Source organism: Liolophura sinensis, chromosome 2 (genome assembly GCF_032854445.1).
Source record: "Liolophura sinensis isolate JHLJ2023 chromosome 2, CUHK_Ljap_v2, whole genome shotgun sequence".
Lineage (NCBI taxonomy): Eukaryota > Metazoa > Mollusca > Polyplacophora > Chitonida > Chitonidae > Liolophura > Liolophura sinensis.
In genome coordinates this window covers 12,088,698-12,104,296 of record NC_088296.1, presented here as the reverse complement: position 1 = coordinate 12,104,296, position 15,599 = coordinate 12,088,698, and positions in this window count along the sequence as shown.

Here is a 15,599-nt window from a genome sequence, read left to right as displayed (position 1 = left end):
CAAGGGTCGCTCCCTGACATCACCCATGCACTGACACTCACCCAGTTACTGCGGGCGACCTGAGGTCACAGCAGCCAGACGATAGCGAAGCGATAGCTGCGAACGCGGTGAAGAGCCAGTTTCGCTGCGTAAAACTTGTTTTGAGAGTACGGAGATCCACTCTTCAGGTGAAGTGACATACATTTTCTTCGCTAATTGACGCACAAGATTTTGGATACCTTGATACATGTGCATTTAGTGTTGCTTGATCATTTTTCGGCGTGACGTAACCAGACAGGCACTTACAAATCAGGTCACACAATAACACAGGACGCAATCACAGACTGCACTCCTATAAGGCATTTATCTGATATAAATGTAAACAAGGCGTCTACTGAAGTGTAAATATTTCTTCAGTTTTCATTAGTTAGATTGACCATTGGTCTTGTTATTTCTTTGATAACTGTGGAAAATTAAAGCCTTCGAAATCTCCGTTGTAGATCATGACGTCACTCATGACGTGCTCATGAATATGAATGAGCTGATATATTCGATGTTTGTTGATAAATGATTTCATGTATTTTGATGTGGAAAATATGCTGCACAGAATTTATGAGAAATCCGTAGACCTGGGTTAGTATGTTTACAAAGTTGGAATGGCACAAACAGTCATATATTGTATTCTTTTATATTATGTAAAAGAAAACTGTACATGTTTGTAATTTTAGTTACCCAACGTTACCGATGTTGTTTGTTTTAATGTGTTTGTATTAAGATTGTGTAGTACACTGACATAGTGTTTATTTCATCAGTTTGATCATGGGTGATACGATCATTAATGCTATTTTATTTCTTTCTGTTTTTACAGAACGCACGCGTATTCAGGAGAATACAGTGTTTGTTAAGAAAAATTTCTCCTTAGTTTTCGTAACTTCATTACTTTTCGACCACCAAGTACTGTCTGGACAATGTATCAGAGACGAAACCCACCACAACCGAGAAGATACACATCAGGTACTATCTAGACCAGGTATTGGAGAGAAAAACCCACTACACCTGAGAAGATACAGACCAAATGCTATCTAGACCAGGTATCAGAGAGAAAACTCATTACATCTGAGAAGCACATCAGGGGGTATCTAGACCAGGTGTTAGAGAGAAAACACACGGCGAATATACACATCATTTACTATGTAGGCCAAGTATCAGAGAGGAAACCCACCACACCTGAGAAGACACACATCAGATACTATCTAGACCAGGTATCAGAGAGGAAACCCACCACATCTGAGAAGACACACACTTCAGGTACTGTCTGGGCCAGGTATTAAATACAGTGAAAATACCTGAGAAAATACATGAGGTAAAATGTGGATCGGCCTCTGGCAGAGAAGAAACCTATTACACGCCAGAAGGCACACATCAAGTAATATGTGGACCACGCCTTGGGCAGAGAGGAAACGCAGGACACGTGAGAAAATGTACAAGGTAATATGTGAGGAACTGAACTGAGTGGAAACAAAGCACACCCGAGAAGATACACATCCTATATTATGTGGGATCGAAAATAGACAGAAAAGAAACTGTCCCCATCTAAGGAGATATAAATCAGGTAATATGTGGACCAGGTATCACATAGAGACAAAGCGCACCACACCAGAGAAGATATATATCGTGTAAAGTGTGGATCAGATGACAACCAGAGAGGAAACCAATTACACGATGGAATATAACAAGAAGAAGATGTAATGTGAGGATCCCCTATTAGATAGAGAGGAAAAAAAATCTCTCCTGAGAAGTTAGACATCATGTAATGTGGGGACCTCGTCTTATAGAGAAAGGAATACCATCTTCCCTGATAAGTTAAACATTAGGTATAGTGAGAACGAGGTATCAGAGAAAAGCAGGAAAACCAGCTCTCGTAAGAAGCTACACATCATGTAATGTCTGGACCTTGTATTAAAGAGACGGGAAAACCAGTTTTCCTGAGGAAGTTACACATTAGGTAATGTGAGGACCCAGTATCAGACAGATAGGAAACCCACCACAGGTGAGAACATGAACATCAGGGAATAGATGGACAAGGTATCAGACAGATAGGAAACCCACAACAACTGAGCAGATACACATCAGGTAATAGATGGACAAACTACCTGATAGAGAAGAAACACACTTTATACCTGAGAAGGTACACATTAGAGAATATGTGGTACCAACTATCAGACAGGGAGGAAACATATCATACTTGAGAAGATACCCATTAAAGAATATTCATACCAGGTAGCACAGAGAAAACACACCACAGATGAGAAGATACACATCCGGGAATATTCACACAAGGTGTCAGACAGAGAGGAAACCCAAAACAGCTGAGAAGATAAACATCAGGTAATAGATGGACAAGGTATCAGACACAGAGGAAACACAGCACACCTGAGCAGTTACACATTGCAAAATATGTTAACCAAGTATCAAACAGAGGAAACCCACCAAAGGTAAGAATATACACATTTGAGAATATTCATACCAGGTATCAGACAGAAGGGAAACAAACCAAACCTGAGAAGTTACACATCAGGCAATATGTGGACGAGCTATCAGACAGGGAGGAAACCATTACAACTGGGAAAATACACATCAGGTTATAAAAGGAAAAGGTATCAGACACAGAGGTAACACGGCACACCTGAGAAGATACACATCAGGTAATATGTGGACGGAGTTTCAGACAGAGTGGAAACCCATTAGGACAGAATATACACATCAGGTGATGTGTGGACGAAGTATCAGACAGAGAAAACCCGTCGCACCTGAGAAGTTACACATTAGTTAATATGTTGGCCAGTCATACGACAGAGATGAAACACAGCACACCTGAGAAGATACACATCAGGTAATATGTGGACCAAGTATCAGACAAAGAGGAAGCACATCACACTTGAATTGATACACATCAGGGAGTATTATTATCAGGTATCAGACAGAGAGGGAAGCCAGCACTGCTAAGAAGATACCCATCAGGTAGCTTGAACTAGTTAAATGTGAAAATGTCAAACTGCTACAGACGGTGCATGATTTTAAGGCACTATAAAGAATTACATACTTCACAATCATTTAATGTGCATGTGTTTCAGAAGTCGGAACACAAAGGACAGACAATGAACAAAATATCATGGAGTCAGTCATATATGAACACAACAACAGCATCTGACTTCAAACAGCAAGCAGTTGAAACAGAACAGTGCACTTGTGTACAGCACGTAATCTTGATCACAGATTGTCATAGCTACAGTAGTACTGGTGATATAAAAGCCACTTCTTGATATAAATCAGGTGCAAGTTCATAAATCAAAGATGATTCGCCGCCTGATTTTAGATAGAAACATTGTTGTGTGTTTTAAAATGCATGTATATGGATTATGCACCATAAAAAAAAACACAGGCTGACAAAGTCACAAATGCACCTTGTCGACCATATGTATTGTCATGTATAAATGGTGATCTGATTTGCTCAGTGACACTCCTGATTATGTTGATTTACATCCCAGCGTCACTAACAATATTCATGGATGTCGGTGATAAGTAAGTGGCTACCATGACAACCGCGAAAATGTACGAGCGTGAGTCGTGACACATCGTCAATTGTGTCACAGTCTATGTATCCAAAAAGAATTAAAACTTTGTGTGGAAAACAGTTGGATTTAGAGCCCGGACACGAAATCATGTCTATTTATATAGTATTTATAGGGAAAATGACAGCCTGGTAACCATGACAACCACGGAAATGAACAAATGTGAGTTGTGACACATCATCTTCTGTGTATGGATGTATTCACCAAAAATGAAAACTCTACTTGGAAAACAGAGTTATAGCTCGGACATATAAGGGAGAGGAAAGTCCTTGCAAGACGCTGCGTGCTTTCACGAGATTTGCCACTTCCGGTGGCAGATCGCATATTTAGGTTACACATGCGCAATTCAGGCAATTGTGTGGAAGATTTGCTGCCGAACTGAAGAGAGAAGGAGCACTGATTGGGTAATACTATCATAGTGTAGACATTTTAGGTTGCTGATGCATTATATATTTATCAGAATTTTGTCTGTTTTAGATAGAACTGAAAACATTTTTGCCAGTGTTACTTCCTACCCTTCCGGAGGTTACCAAGGTAACGGAATGCTATGACTTCAATTTCACTTCGGTTCACAGACGTAACATGTGGTGTGCCTTAAGGGTCGATTTTGGGACCAATCCTATTCCTATGATATATAAATGACATATATATTAAGTATATATAAAGTAACAGACGTCCTAAATATCATACTCTTTGCAGACGATTTTCACACAACGTATTCCTGTGAAAATGTTGATGAGGCTATCACGACTTCATCTTACGAGCTAGGAAAGCTGAACACTTGGTTCTGTGCAAACTGCCTTTCATTAAATGTTAACAAAACAAAGTATATGTTAATCTCGCCGGCGAGTAGATATAGGCCGCAAATTACTGTTCCCTTGACTGTTTCCGGGACAGATGTTAAACGACTCAGGAAGTTTAAATGTCTCAGGGTTTTATGTTTAACGAAAAGCTAAATTGGACGATTGTATTCGTATAAAGGTCTCGAGGAATCTAGTTATATTAAACAACATTTAGGGTTCGGTGAATAAAAAAAAACTTTTTATTCTTTATTATTCTTTGATTTACCCTTATTTTTCACATGGGAATATTTTGTGGGTAAACACGTGTAAGTCTCACTTGCAACCTCTGCAAATATTGCAAAACGCGCTATTCGAATTGTGACTATCTCTAGGTCCCTAGACCACACAAAGCCACTTTTTGTACTCTTGAAATTCTGCTCTTATCTGAATTGAACATTTTTTCTACTAATATGATATTGCATACATTTTTTCATCACCCCGAAGTATTACCACCTAGCTTTAATAATTACATCATTAAAAACATTGACCTACGTCACTATGGCACAACACGTCGGCCATTAGATCTGTATCGAACCGCCTGTAAAAGTAATCTGTCCTATCGTTCACTTAAAGTAGCTGGCCCTTGGGAATGGAATAAAATCTCTTTATACTTACGCAGTATTCAGTCAATTTCCTTATTCAAATATGACTGAAATCCTATATGCTGCAGTACTTAGTTTCCGTTTAGTCTAACACACAATAACATACTTGACAGTCGTTATGTTTATAGTCATCGTAGTTCACCTGCCTGTAGTATATACAAATTGTATATTAATGGGATAAACCAAGCTCCATGGAGCTTTATTCCCGCCAGCATATATGAATCTATGTTTTGTATATTATTTTGGTGAATAAACAAACAAACAATTAAAGCAATCACAGCTCAAAAAAATAGTGGTAATGCTGGGATGCTTTTTTGATATGTTGAAGTGAAAAGTGCAAGCTTCGTGCGGATGTATGGCATTGTTTCACGCGAAAGTTAGGGCAGATATATTTTTAAGGTTGATGTTGACAAATTTACTACATAAATAGTAAAGAAAATCAATGCGCTCGGATAACCTAAAACATGGCGATGTCAAATACCTCTCAGTCGTAGTTCCCGGCATCACTCAAATCAGGGGAGGTAATTACCAGCCCGGCTTGTCCCACCCGATCTACCAGGCCCATATGGGTTTGAGTTGATCAGCAAGTAAGCTGCCTTGTTTACACTAAACGCACTCTGACCAATCCCTGGCGCTCTCTTGCACCACGTGATCTGAGGACTATCGGGACATGTCGTTTGAATCACACATGGCACGGTCACATGATGTCCGCGCTCTGAGTCTACAGCTTTGTAAGACAGACTAACAGATACACAAGTAATTTTTTTATTCCCTTACGTTTTTATTTCTTGTTCTTTATTCACATTTTAATTCATTAATTTATTAATATATTTAATTATTTGTTTATATTTTATTAGTCTTTCTCCCTATTTCTATTTAGCCGTTTTTCATTTATTTATTTATTTTTCATTTACACGACAGTTATGCAGATTAACCTCTGCCCTGAACCTGATGAAGCTGACTAAGGACAAGCGCTAGCGACCGCCAGCGGCGACAGGGTGTAGATCAGGATGAAGGCTTTCAGACCGTCTGGAAAAACGGTTCATCCATATAGAAGATGAGACGTCGATCATAAAGGGACAGAGATCGAAGTGGGTATGTGACACACAGTGTCAAGGAGCTTGAATCTCGTACACAGTCACTTAGCCATGGATTTGATGAGACCATAAAGTAACTATTTGCCTCACAAAATGAAATCAAACAAACTAAACTACACATATATGTAATTACAAAACTTTCAAGCGAGAATGCTGGCCCAAAATGGCCTGAACTTTCTCATGTGAAACAGGATATACTTTATACAGAGGCACAGTCAATGCGGGATGTTCTCTTATTTCATGGACTTGCCTAAGTAAATAATAAAAACACAGACGGGCTTGTACATGACACATTGAATACGGAACTGGCTATAGAACAAAACTCAGTTAGAAAGGGTGCTCACGCTGGGGAGACTTATGGTCTATTTCTTTTAGAGAGTTGCCTATATTCAGCTGTTTGTAAAATTAGTCATACTCTTTACGAAAATTGCCTTTAGCCAATATCACGTAACAACCCTAGCACCAAACATTGCTAAGTTCGACGTCCATGTTATTACAAAGAAATTGCAGTTAGAATACTTTGTCTGTTTGATAATGTTAAGCTCCATAAGCTCTGTTTCGACAGCAAGAACACATTACCTCAGTTCATAATTATTCAAAAGCAAGTTGCATGCTGGGCAACGGGCGTGTAATTTGTTTTACAATGATTGCACCAACCAGCGGTGAGAACAAACTCCATGCCATAACACAGCCTACATTACTCTCTCTTCGAATAACAAGATCGTTCTAATTTACTGATATCCATCTCTAAAACCATACTGCCGTGAGATCATATACTACAAGAGATAAAATAAACTTTGTTTAATAAGGTTATATTATGTTAACACGTGCGAACGATTTCAAATATGGCAGTGTCAGAAACAGGGTTTACGTTAAACTCGACAACAGCTCAGGTATGTTGTGTCACCCCTCTAAACATGTTGAACTCCGCCCAATACCCATCATGTCACTGTTTTTTGTTTTTTTGATATGATTATGATATCACCCGAGGCAATTGGTTCTTGTCGTCGAAAGCGAGCTTATGGACTGTAACATTATAAATTAGAAAATGTGTTCTAACACCAATATGAACTAAAACCATATCCTGTGTAGAGCTTGTGTTGTTAGGTGTCTGAAGGCAGTTTTGGTTCCGAGTATGACTGATTTTATAGACAGCTGAATATAGGCAACTCTCTAAGAGATATAGACTGTATAGTACTGGGCCAATCGTCGAAAAAATTTTCAAAAGTTAAAAACCGCGAAATTGTGCCACATAAGTTCTGTCGAGGAATGTTGGTTGGATAACTATTCAGCACTAATGAGGATTATCCGATGGAAATAGCAAACAAACGCCGTCAGCTCTACCCGATCATGAGATAGGTCACAAAGCAGGGTCATTCAGCCCGCCTTGTATTGGGTAGGCTTTATATTGACAACGAGTTGCACGATGATGACAGCCAAGTTCTCCCTCCACGTGGACGCCAGGCTCAATTCGTCCTTCGCCTGGCAGTGCCTGTTCATCAATCCCTGTTCATCAATCCCTGTTCAGCAGAACCTGTTTAACAATGCCTGTTTAGCAGTGCCTTTTCAGTACTACCTGTTCAGCAGCATCTATTCAACAGTGAGCTTACTTGTCCCGTCTCAACCTGTCTATCGGTGCAGCCCACCTCCATATGGATGTTGACAATGACACATAATACTTTTAATATGTATGTACGAACGCTCGGAGTTTAACGTCGCACTTAACAATTTTCCAGCCATATAACGACAAGCATTCAGTAGGTGTGTGTAGATATACTGTGTCTTCTTGTGGCAGGGCGAGTTCATGCTGCTCAAGGATATTTTTTTTATACGACGGCGGCCAGCATTATGATTTTGAGGAAACTGGGCAAAACTCGGGGAAAACCTACGACGATCCACAGGTTGATGCCAGACCTCAGACCCCTAGCTAGCATTTGGTTAAGGCATGGGGGAAGGGCGTCCCAGCCAAATGAGCCGGGCGTCAGGGGCCCTGTCGCCCCCGCCCGCCGGAAAACTGCATTGCCGGAAATGCTTTTGTCGCGTCAAAAGGGTAGTTTTACGTTTTACGCCTAACAGGATAAATTAAGTGGCCTAAAATATTGTATTTTAGTAAGCTTTGTAATCCTCATAGTCAAACGGGATCATTAATTGCAAGGTTTGCTGCTGTACCCGATTCGATAGATATGACATCTGACCATAATTCCGGGGTCACCACGGCAGGGAATTTTCTCATTCCACCGCAGGCATTTTAGTGCTTAATTTCATGGGCTTTGATGGCGAGGTGGACGACGACGCTTGTAGAACTGTGCAAACGGGGCTGCTGTAAGACAAGTGGGGAAGTTGTCAGTGACTTGTCACTGATCGGTGGTTTAAACCGGTTTCTTCCGAGGGTTACCTCCACCCATCTGACAATGCTGACCAACCGTCATATGAGTGAAATACTCATGACTGTGACTTAAAACAACAATCAGTCAGTCAGCCAGTCAGTCAGTCAGTCAAATATTTTACAGGATAAATAAAATGTTAATTGAAACTGATTTTTGAAGCTCACCATTTTTCATCTATTATCATTCCAACCTTCCAAGATTTATTTTCACTAACTTCTGTGTTTAATTTTCTTCAGTTGAAAGGAAACAGGATCAGTTACTTTTTAAAGTAAATCGGGTGCTCTCAAGCAGCAAAAATTCCCCTAACAGAATGCAAACAGTTTATCAGGGGTCATGCACTGCGGCTGTACTGAAAAGAATTTCCTACATCACAATCGTGTAAGGTTTAACGGTAATCTGGGACTTAGTAGTCAGCTGCACTAAAAGTCAGCGCACTGGCATATTAGACAAACTTTCACTCGAAAACTGAGCCAAATTAAAAGGCTCAAATATTGCCTTTGGAGGTTAAGCTGAAATTTTATGTGGAGAAATCATCCTGACCTCAAAACACTTTTCTAGGATGGACTAACGCTTTCCAGACAGCCGAGCTGAACTCGGCATGCTACTGTGTCAACTCAATGCATCGCCATTCTAGACGCTACACGCGTAATTTACGATTTATTAAGCAATGGCTTGGGAAGGTCACAAAATTTGATGTTGAGTGCCTCAGGCACTCAACATTTCTTAACTAACGGGTTTCCGATTTGGGAGTAACTCTCGGGAATTGGAGGCGAAAAATAACTACACGTGGTTACGATATCGTTTGCTGATGGAATTAAAGTGCATAGCATTGTTTCATTCGACAGAAAACTAAAAATGCGGAAAAAATACTTTACAAAGGACATTTTTAGGCATGGCGCTAGGAACTGCGGTTTCATGGAGGGATGGCGAACGTTCCGAAAGGCATAACGGAGCGCCACAGGATAAAACGCTAGCTAGGGCTCGAGCTTCCCACCTATAGCCGGAGAGGAAGCCAGCGTGAGTTGGACTTGAATTCACACCGACCGCATTGGTGAGATGTTCGAAGGTCATTTCGCCGCGCTGACAACAAGATTAAGAGACACTGATATAATATCTATCTCAGATTATTTATTTTATGTTACCAAACCATCTCTTCAAAAAAGTGGACAATCTGTCATTGGTGTTCTTATAAGACCAGACAATGCCGAACATTGTTTTATCATTAGAACTATAAGATGACATCACACGCCTCGGACCCAGCTTTAAACAAATGTGGTTGATAGGAGATTTCAACTTTCGCTATATATTTGCTATGATAAGTGACTACATTGACACAGAGGACTCGTTGACTGATTATGACTGATAATGTTGCTATTATATGAGTTGATTAATGATATGTTTGATACCGGGGTTATACCTGAAAGTTGGATAATTGGGATTTTCAGGCCGATTTACAAAAACAAGAGCGACCTAGCTGATCCACATAATTATTACCCTGTGACAATTTTAAGCTGTATGGGTTATATGTCTACTGCAATTAATAATAACAGACGCTGTCTATATTATGAAGGGTTCACAATATTTTCAAAGGCAGGGTGTGGCTTTAGGAAACAATACTCTACCGTGGATAATATTTTGTTTTAAACTTATTAACTTAAATTATTTTCTTAGTTACAAGAAAGTTTATATTGTACACTTATAGATTTCCCTAAAGCATTTGATAAAGTTTGAAAGGATGGGTTGTGAGATAAACTATGCAAAATTATACGAAATAACGGGGACATGTTTGACTCGTATCAAAAACATGTATAGCTCAATGAAACCCTGCATATGGGATGAAAAGAAAAGCAGAAGTAATTTTTTTTATTTGCCAATTCGGGGTAAGACAAGGTGACAAATTGTCACCGCTACTGTTTTCTTTAAATCTGAATGATCTGGATGACTTTATTTTGTCACGCTTGGCATTGGGATGAAAGCAGATATAAAGATATTGTGGATCCTGGTACTGTATTTAAGTTTACTGGATAATACATTAATGCCAGGAAACAGGTAATTATCTAGGTGTCAAATGATCTTACATAAAAAATAACTTAATAACTTCTTTATCGATCCTTATTGATCTACAAATTACCTTTTATTAATAAGACTATCCAACCAATCCTTTTCATGGCTGTAAAGTCTGTTGATCGGAATCTTTAATCTTAATCGAAAGCTTTTTCTTAAATTTTTATCAAATAAATTATCAATTTAAAGTCTTCATATGCAGACTATACTATTTAAAGGGAACTTGGTGTCTTTCCTTTGTATATCCGAGTTTACGAGCGCAATGCTGCCTTTTTAGTTACGAATTGCGGAAGGACGAGAAAGTAAGATATCATACTTAAAGTAAAAGAAAGTTAAAATATGAAGTAAGGTTCATCACACAGACAACTGAAAAGTATGCGTAAAAAAGCTTTTATTTATTCTTTCAGAGTTTTTTAGGAGTGTTGAAAGGTATTTAAATATTTGGTTTTATGAGCTTTACTGACGATATCTAAGAACTCTCACGTCACATCACCTTTTTTCTTGATGTTTACCAGGACAAAGTTTTTGGCAACATTATTTTAGTTATTTTATTTTAACATTAAGCGTTGTGATTTGAAATGTTGAAAAAAAACTTCCCGTGACGTAAGAGTTCCTAAACTCTGATAGTATGGTCCATAAAGCTCCCCTCAGAACCCCTGTTCTGTTTATATATATATATATATATATATATATATATATATATATATATATATACGTATATATATATATATATATATATATATATATATATATATATATATATATATTGATATATATATTATTTTTTTAGGAGAAAAAGGGTATATGAAAATATTTTTGTATGGTTGGTATATTTGCGATCACATTTTGGTATTTATCATTTTTGCATAATAATGTTCTAAATAAGAATCTGATGCATGTCCAATAAATTTGTTTCAATGTAAATTTGTTGTTTATAGACAAACACAGGCTTTTAAATCTGAATTATAATAATATTTATGGGTATATTAAACATGTAAATATGATCAAAATCCAGGTTGGGCATATTTGTTAGCAGAAAAGACCAAAGTTTAGTGCAAATATGTTTATTAAACATGTGTTACATCCTGGTTTATAACATTAGTACACAAAGACTATACATGTATATACGAAAAGGTGGCCCCAAATACTCACCATACAAGAACCATTTTCAGGTGTCTCTTTAAAGAAAAATCGGAAAAAATATTGAAGACCACATTTACGACTAACTTTTGGCACGCTTTCATCTGAACTGTTTTTGTTCTCTCCGCCTTTAAATATAACACAAATGGTCCGTTAATACACCATAACGATTCTGTTAGACAAACGGAATATTATGTTGAATATGACATAATAATAATAACAGATAACATAATAATAATAACAGAATGCATTCTAGCATCACTCACACAACAGGCTCCCTGTTAAATGTAACAGATTATTTTTTCATTTTATTAACTCAGTACATTAGAACTACTGAAGAAATTTTGTATCCAATAGATGAGTTTACGGATAACTTTTGGCACACTTTCATCTGAACTTTATGTAATGTTTATGTTTTCTCCACCTTTAACTATCAACTGATTTACTCCTTACGCAATGTGTGTCATTTTATATCGTTATCATTGGTTGAAAATGTCTTGTGTGAATCTGGATTCGGTTACATATGGGATAGAACTATGAATATTACATATGAACTAGATATGTCAGTGTTAAATCCAAAGACTTACAAAGGTCTTGCTACATTTACGACAAGTAACCATAGACTCCCCACACAGACAGGTCTTTGGTACAATGAAAACACAAACGATCGTTTATATACAAGGGTGTGATTCTGGCTGTGTTGGCAATTAGTATCATTTCTTAATGGAATGCCCAAATTTAAAACAATTAAGGTTACGTTGAATCCCGAAACATATTTGGCTAAAGCCAAGTGCATATAAAGTAATATACCGTCTCCAACACACCGTTAAGGGAGAACTAATCAATTTAGGAAACTTTATGGTAGATGGAATGTCCCTTTTCTTGTTGATTATCCTGATGTTTCATCGTTTTTCTTTCTTCTTCTATTTTATTCCTTGTAAGCTAACAAAATTAATGAATAAAGTGAATTGAATTGAAGAAGAGGAAGCCAGCGAGGAAGCTGGAATAATGGAATCCTCCATGGTCATCACACAAAATGCTGAAGTTTGCGGCACTCACCCAGATAAATGGTTATCCAGAAACGCGCTGCTTTACGCACATTCACCATCGTTACAAAACAACAGTCCAAGGTAATATTGCAAAGGTGCCTACATATCGGCCATGTTGATTGTTACTACCATGTGAACGAATGTACCAAATCTGAGAGAAAAGCCGTTGGAAATAAGTCTATCCTTGAGATAAAAAGCATGTTTGGGCAAACCAGAGAGGAAATAATTCTTGCAGTCTGTTGCTTTGCTTACCCTCCTCGCTTTATAATAAACGGTCAAACTTGACAAAGTGTATAGGCCATGAGAAGATTCTCCAAATAAACTGCAATTATATACATATACAAGCAGGCGTATTACACCGGAAGGCTTCTTCTAAACCTAATAACATTATTCGTTACATAAACTGGTATTGGGCACACAGGTTGGGAGATCTTTTCTTTTAGTTCTTTAGTGGGCATCCGTTGGAATTCACCATATAGCCAAAATAAACCTCATAACGTAAGGCTCTGTTAGGTGGACTTAAAGGAAGTACATGTATTTATTAATGTCAATATACATGTCTCACATGGTTGACGTCTCATACATACAACGAGGGGTGGCAACTGTATCTCATTTCTGGATCTTTAGAATAGACCCGCGCAAGCCAATTGAATGTTATATAAGGTACGGCTCGGATATCTCTTCACACATATAAACTTCTGTCTCTAAAGTTCACACTGGAAACGAAACGTTAGAGAAGCCAGTAAGATACAAATACGCATGCCAAAGGGGCTTCCATCCCCCCAATGATCTCTCAAGAACAGACAAAGTGGCTTTCATACCATCCAATGCTCTTCTTATCTCCTACAAAGCGGTTTCCATCCCAGCAATGCTCTTTTCATGACAGACAAAGCAGCTTTCATTCGCATCATGCTATTTCCAGGTCAGAAAAAGTGATTTCCATTCTTTACAATGCTCTTTCCAGATCAGATGTTCATTCCAGGTTAAGCAAAGAGCCTTTTATTCCTTCCAAATCCTCTTTCCAGAACAGACAAAGTGGCTTCCATCCCTCATTTCAGGACAGATTAAGTTACTTGCACGCCCCCCTCCCGACTCAAGGCTCTTTCCACGTCAGACAATGTGACTTCCGTACCATCCAATGCTCCCCTCAGACCAAACAAAGCTATTTTAACAACTGCAGAAAGAACTATTCGTAAGAAGTAGACAAATCCATAAGTCCAAAATTATACCCTGGTACGCCAATGACCGAGGTGAAGTCATCAATGACCGTAAAAGCCAGTATAAACCATTGTCCTAGATCGCCGATTTCTTAAATCCAAAAACCACCCTTCTTGACAGAAGTTTGTTTTGTGACGTAAAAATAGTCAACACATTGAACAAACGTTAACATTATTAAAGGCTTTCGGGGCCTCCGTGGCTCAGTTGGTTAGCTCGCTAGCGCAGCGTAATGACCCAGGAGTCTCTCACCAATGCGGTGGCTGCGAGTTCAAGTCCAGCTCATGCTGGTTTCCTCTCCGGTCGTACGTGGGAAGGTCTGCCAGCAACCTGCGTATGGTCGTGCTTTTCCCCCGGGCTCTGCTCGGTTTCCACTCACCGTAATGCTGGCCGCCGTCGTATAAGTGAAATATTCTTGAGTACGGCCTAAAACACCAATCAAATAAATCAATAAAATAAATATTAAAGGCTTTCGATATTAAGGGAGACGATCTGTTTTACTAACTTTATGTTGATTTTTGGTAAGGTCTTAACTGGGTTTCTTTGTAATGACACGGTGTATTTTTTGAAAGTGACTCCAGCACCGGGTTGAATATAAGGCTTTATGAACTTTACTGCACATAGAAACACTACAATGGACCTGATGCACGCATACATACATGGACTACAAATCCGGGAATGAAAACAGCTTTAAATGTAGACAGCGATAGCCCATTGCGATACCTATCAAACATACATACATATTGTTACACTGGCACAAAGGCAAGATGATGTTCTACATAAGCCCTATCATTACAATACATAAAAATTGGGAAAAAAAACATGAAATACACGAAACAACAGCCCTGAAGGAACCCAGCCAGGCCGCAAGCAACGGACAACAAAACACAACAAAGCCAAAAAATATGAAACACATCTACATTCACGAAAGGAAATCAACGCTGCTCCTTTCCATTATGAGAAAATAAACAGGTCAACAGAAGAATTACATGTAGAGTCCTACACCAACTGCATCATCGCCACGTATTATACCTTCTCAAACAAGATCAGGTTCCTCAGGCGCCGGGACACTATTATACGACCTTTTAAATCCACTTCTAAGTAACATCTGTAAACATCACTAGCCCAGTCTCCTGACATCTGTATGACTTCACCTGCAACCTGAGCCTGAAATGCGTACGACGCACCACCCCTCCGAAAACTATGCTTAGAAAATAGGCTAGCATTATAACCTGCTGTAGACAAACACAGACGACAAACACGCAGATACGACATGTATGTCACAGGACGAAATGTATTCTTATGAGGCAGAGAAAACAGAGCCATATCAGGATCGCCACAACTGTACATAGACCTCGTAGTCCTGAAGGAAGCTACCTGACATAAAGCAGATCCCGGTTTTGCAACCAGGGGAAACCTTAACTCCCGCTAACAAAACTGAATAGTTTTAGACCTCTTCATAAATAACATTAGATAATCGTCGGTCATATGCACTTTCTGCAAGACTAACTGTTTGCTAGAGTCAGACTTAGCCAAACTAACTGGTACCAAATTAGAACTTCTAGCCATACCAAAAAGGCGAAGAGAAACAT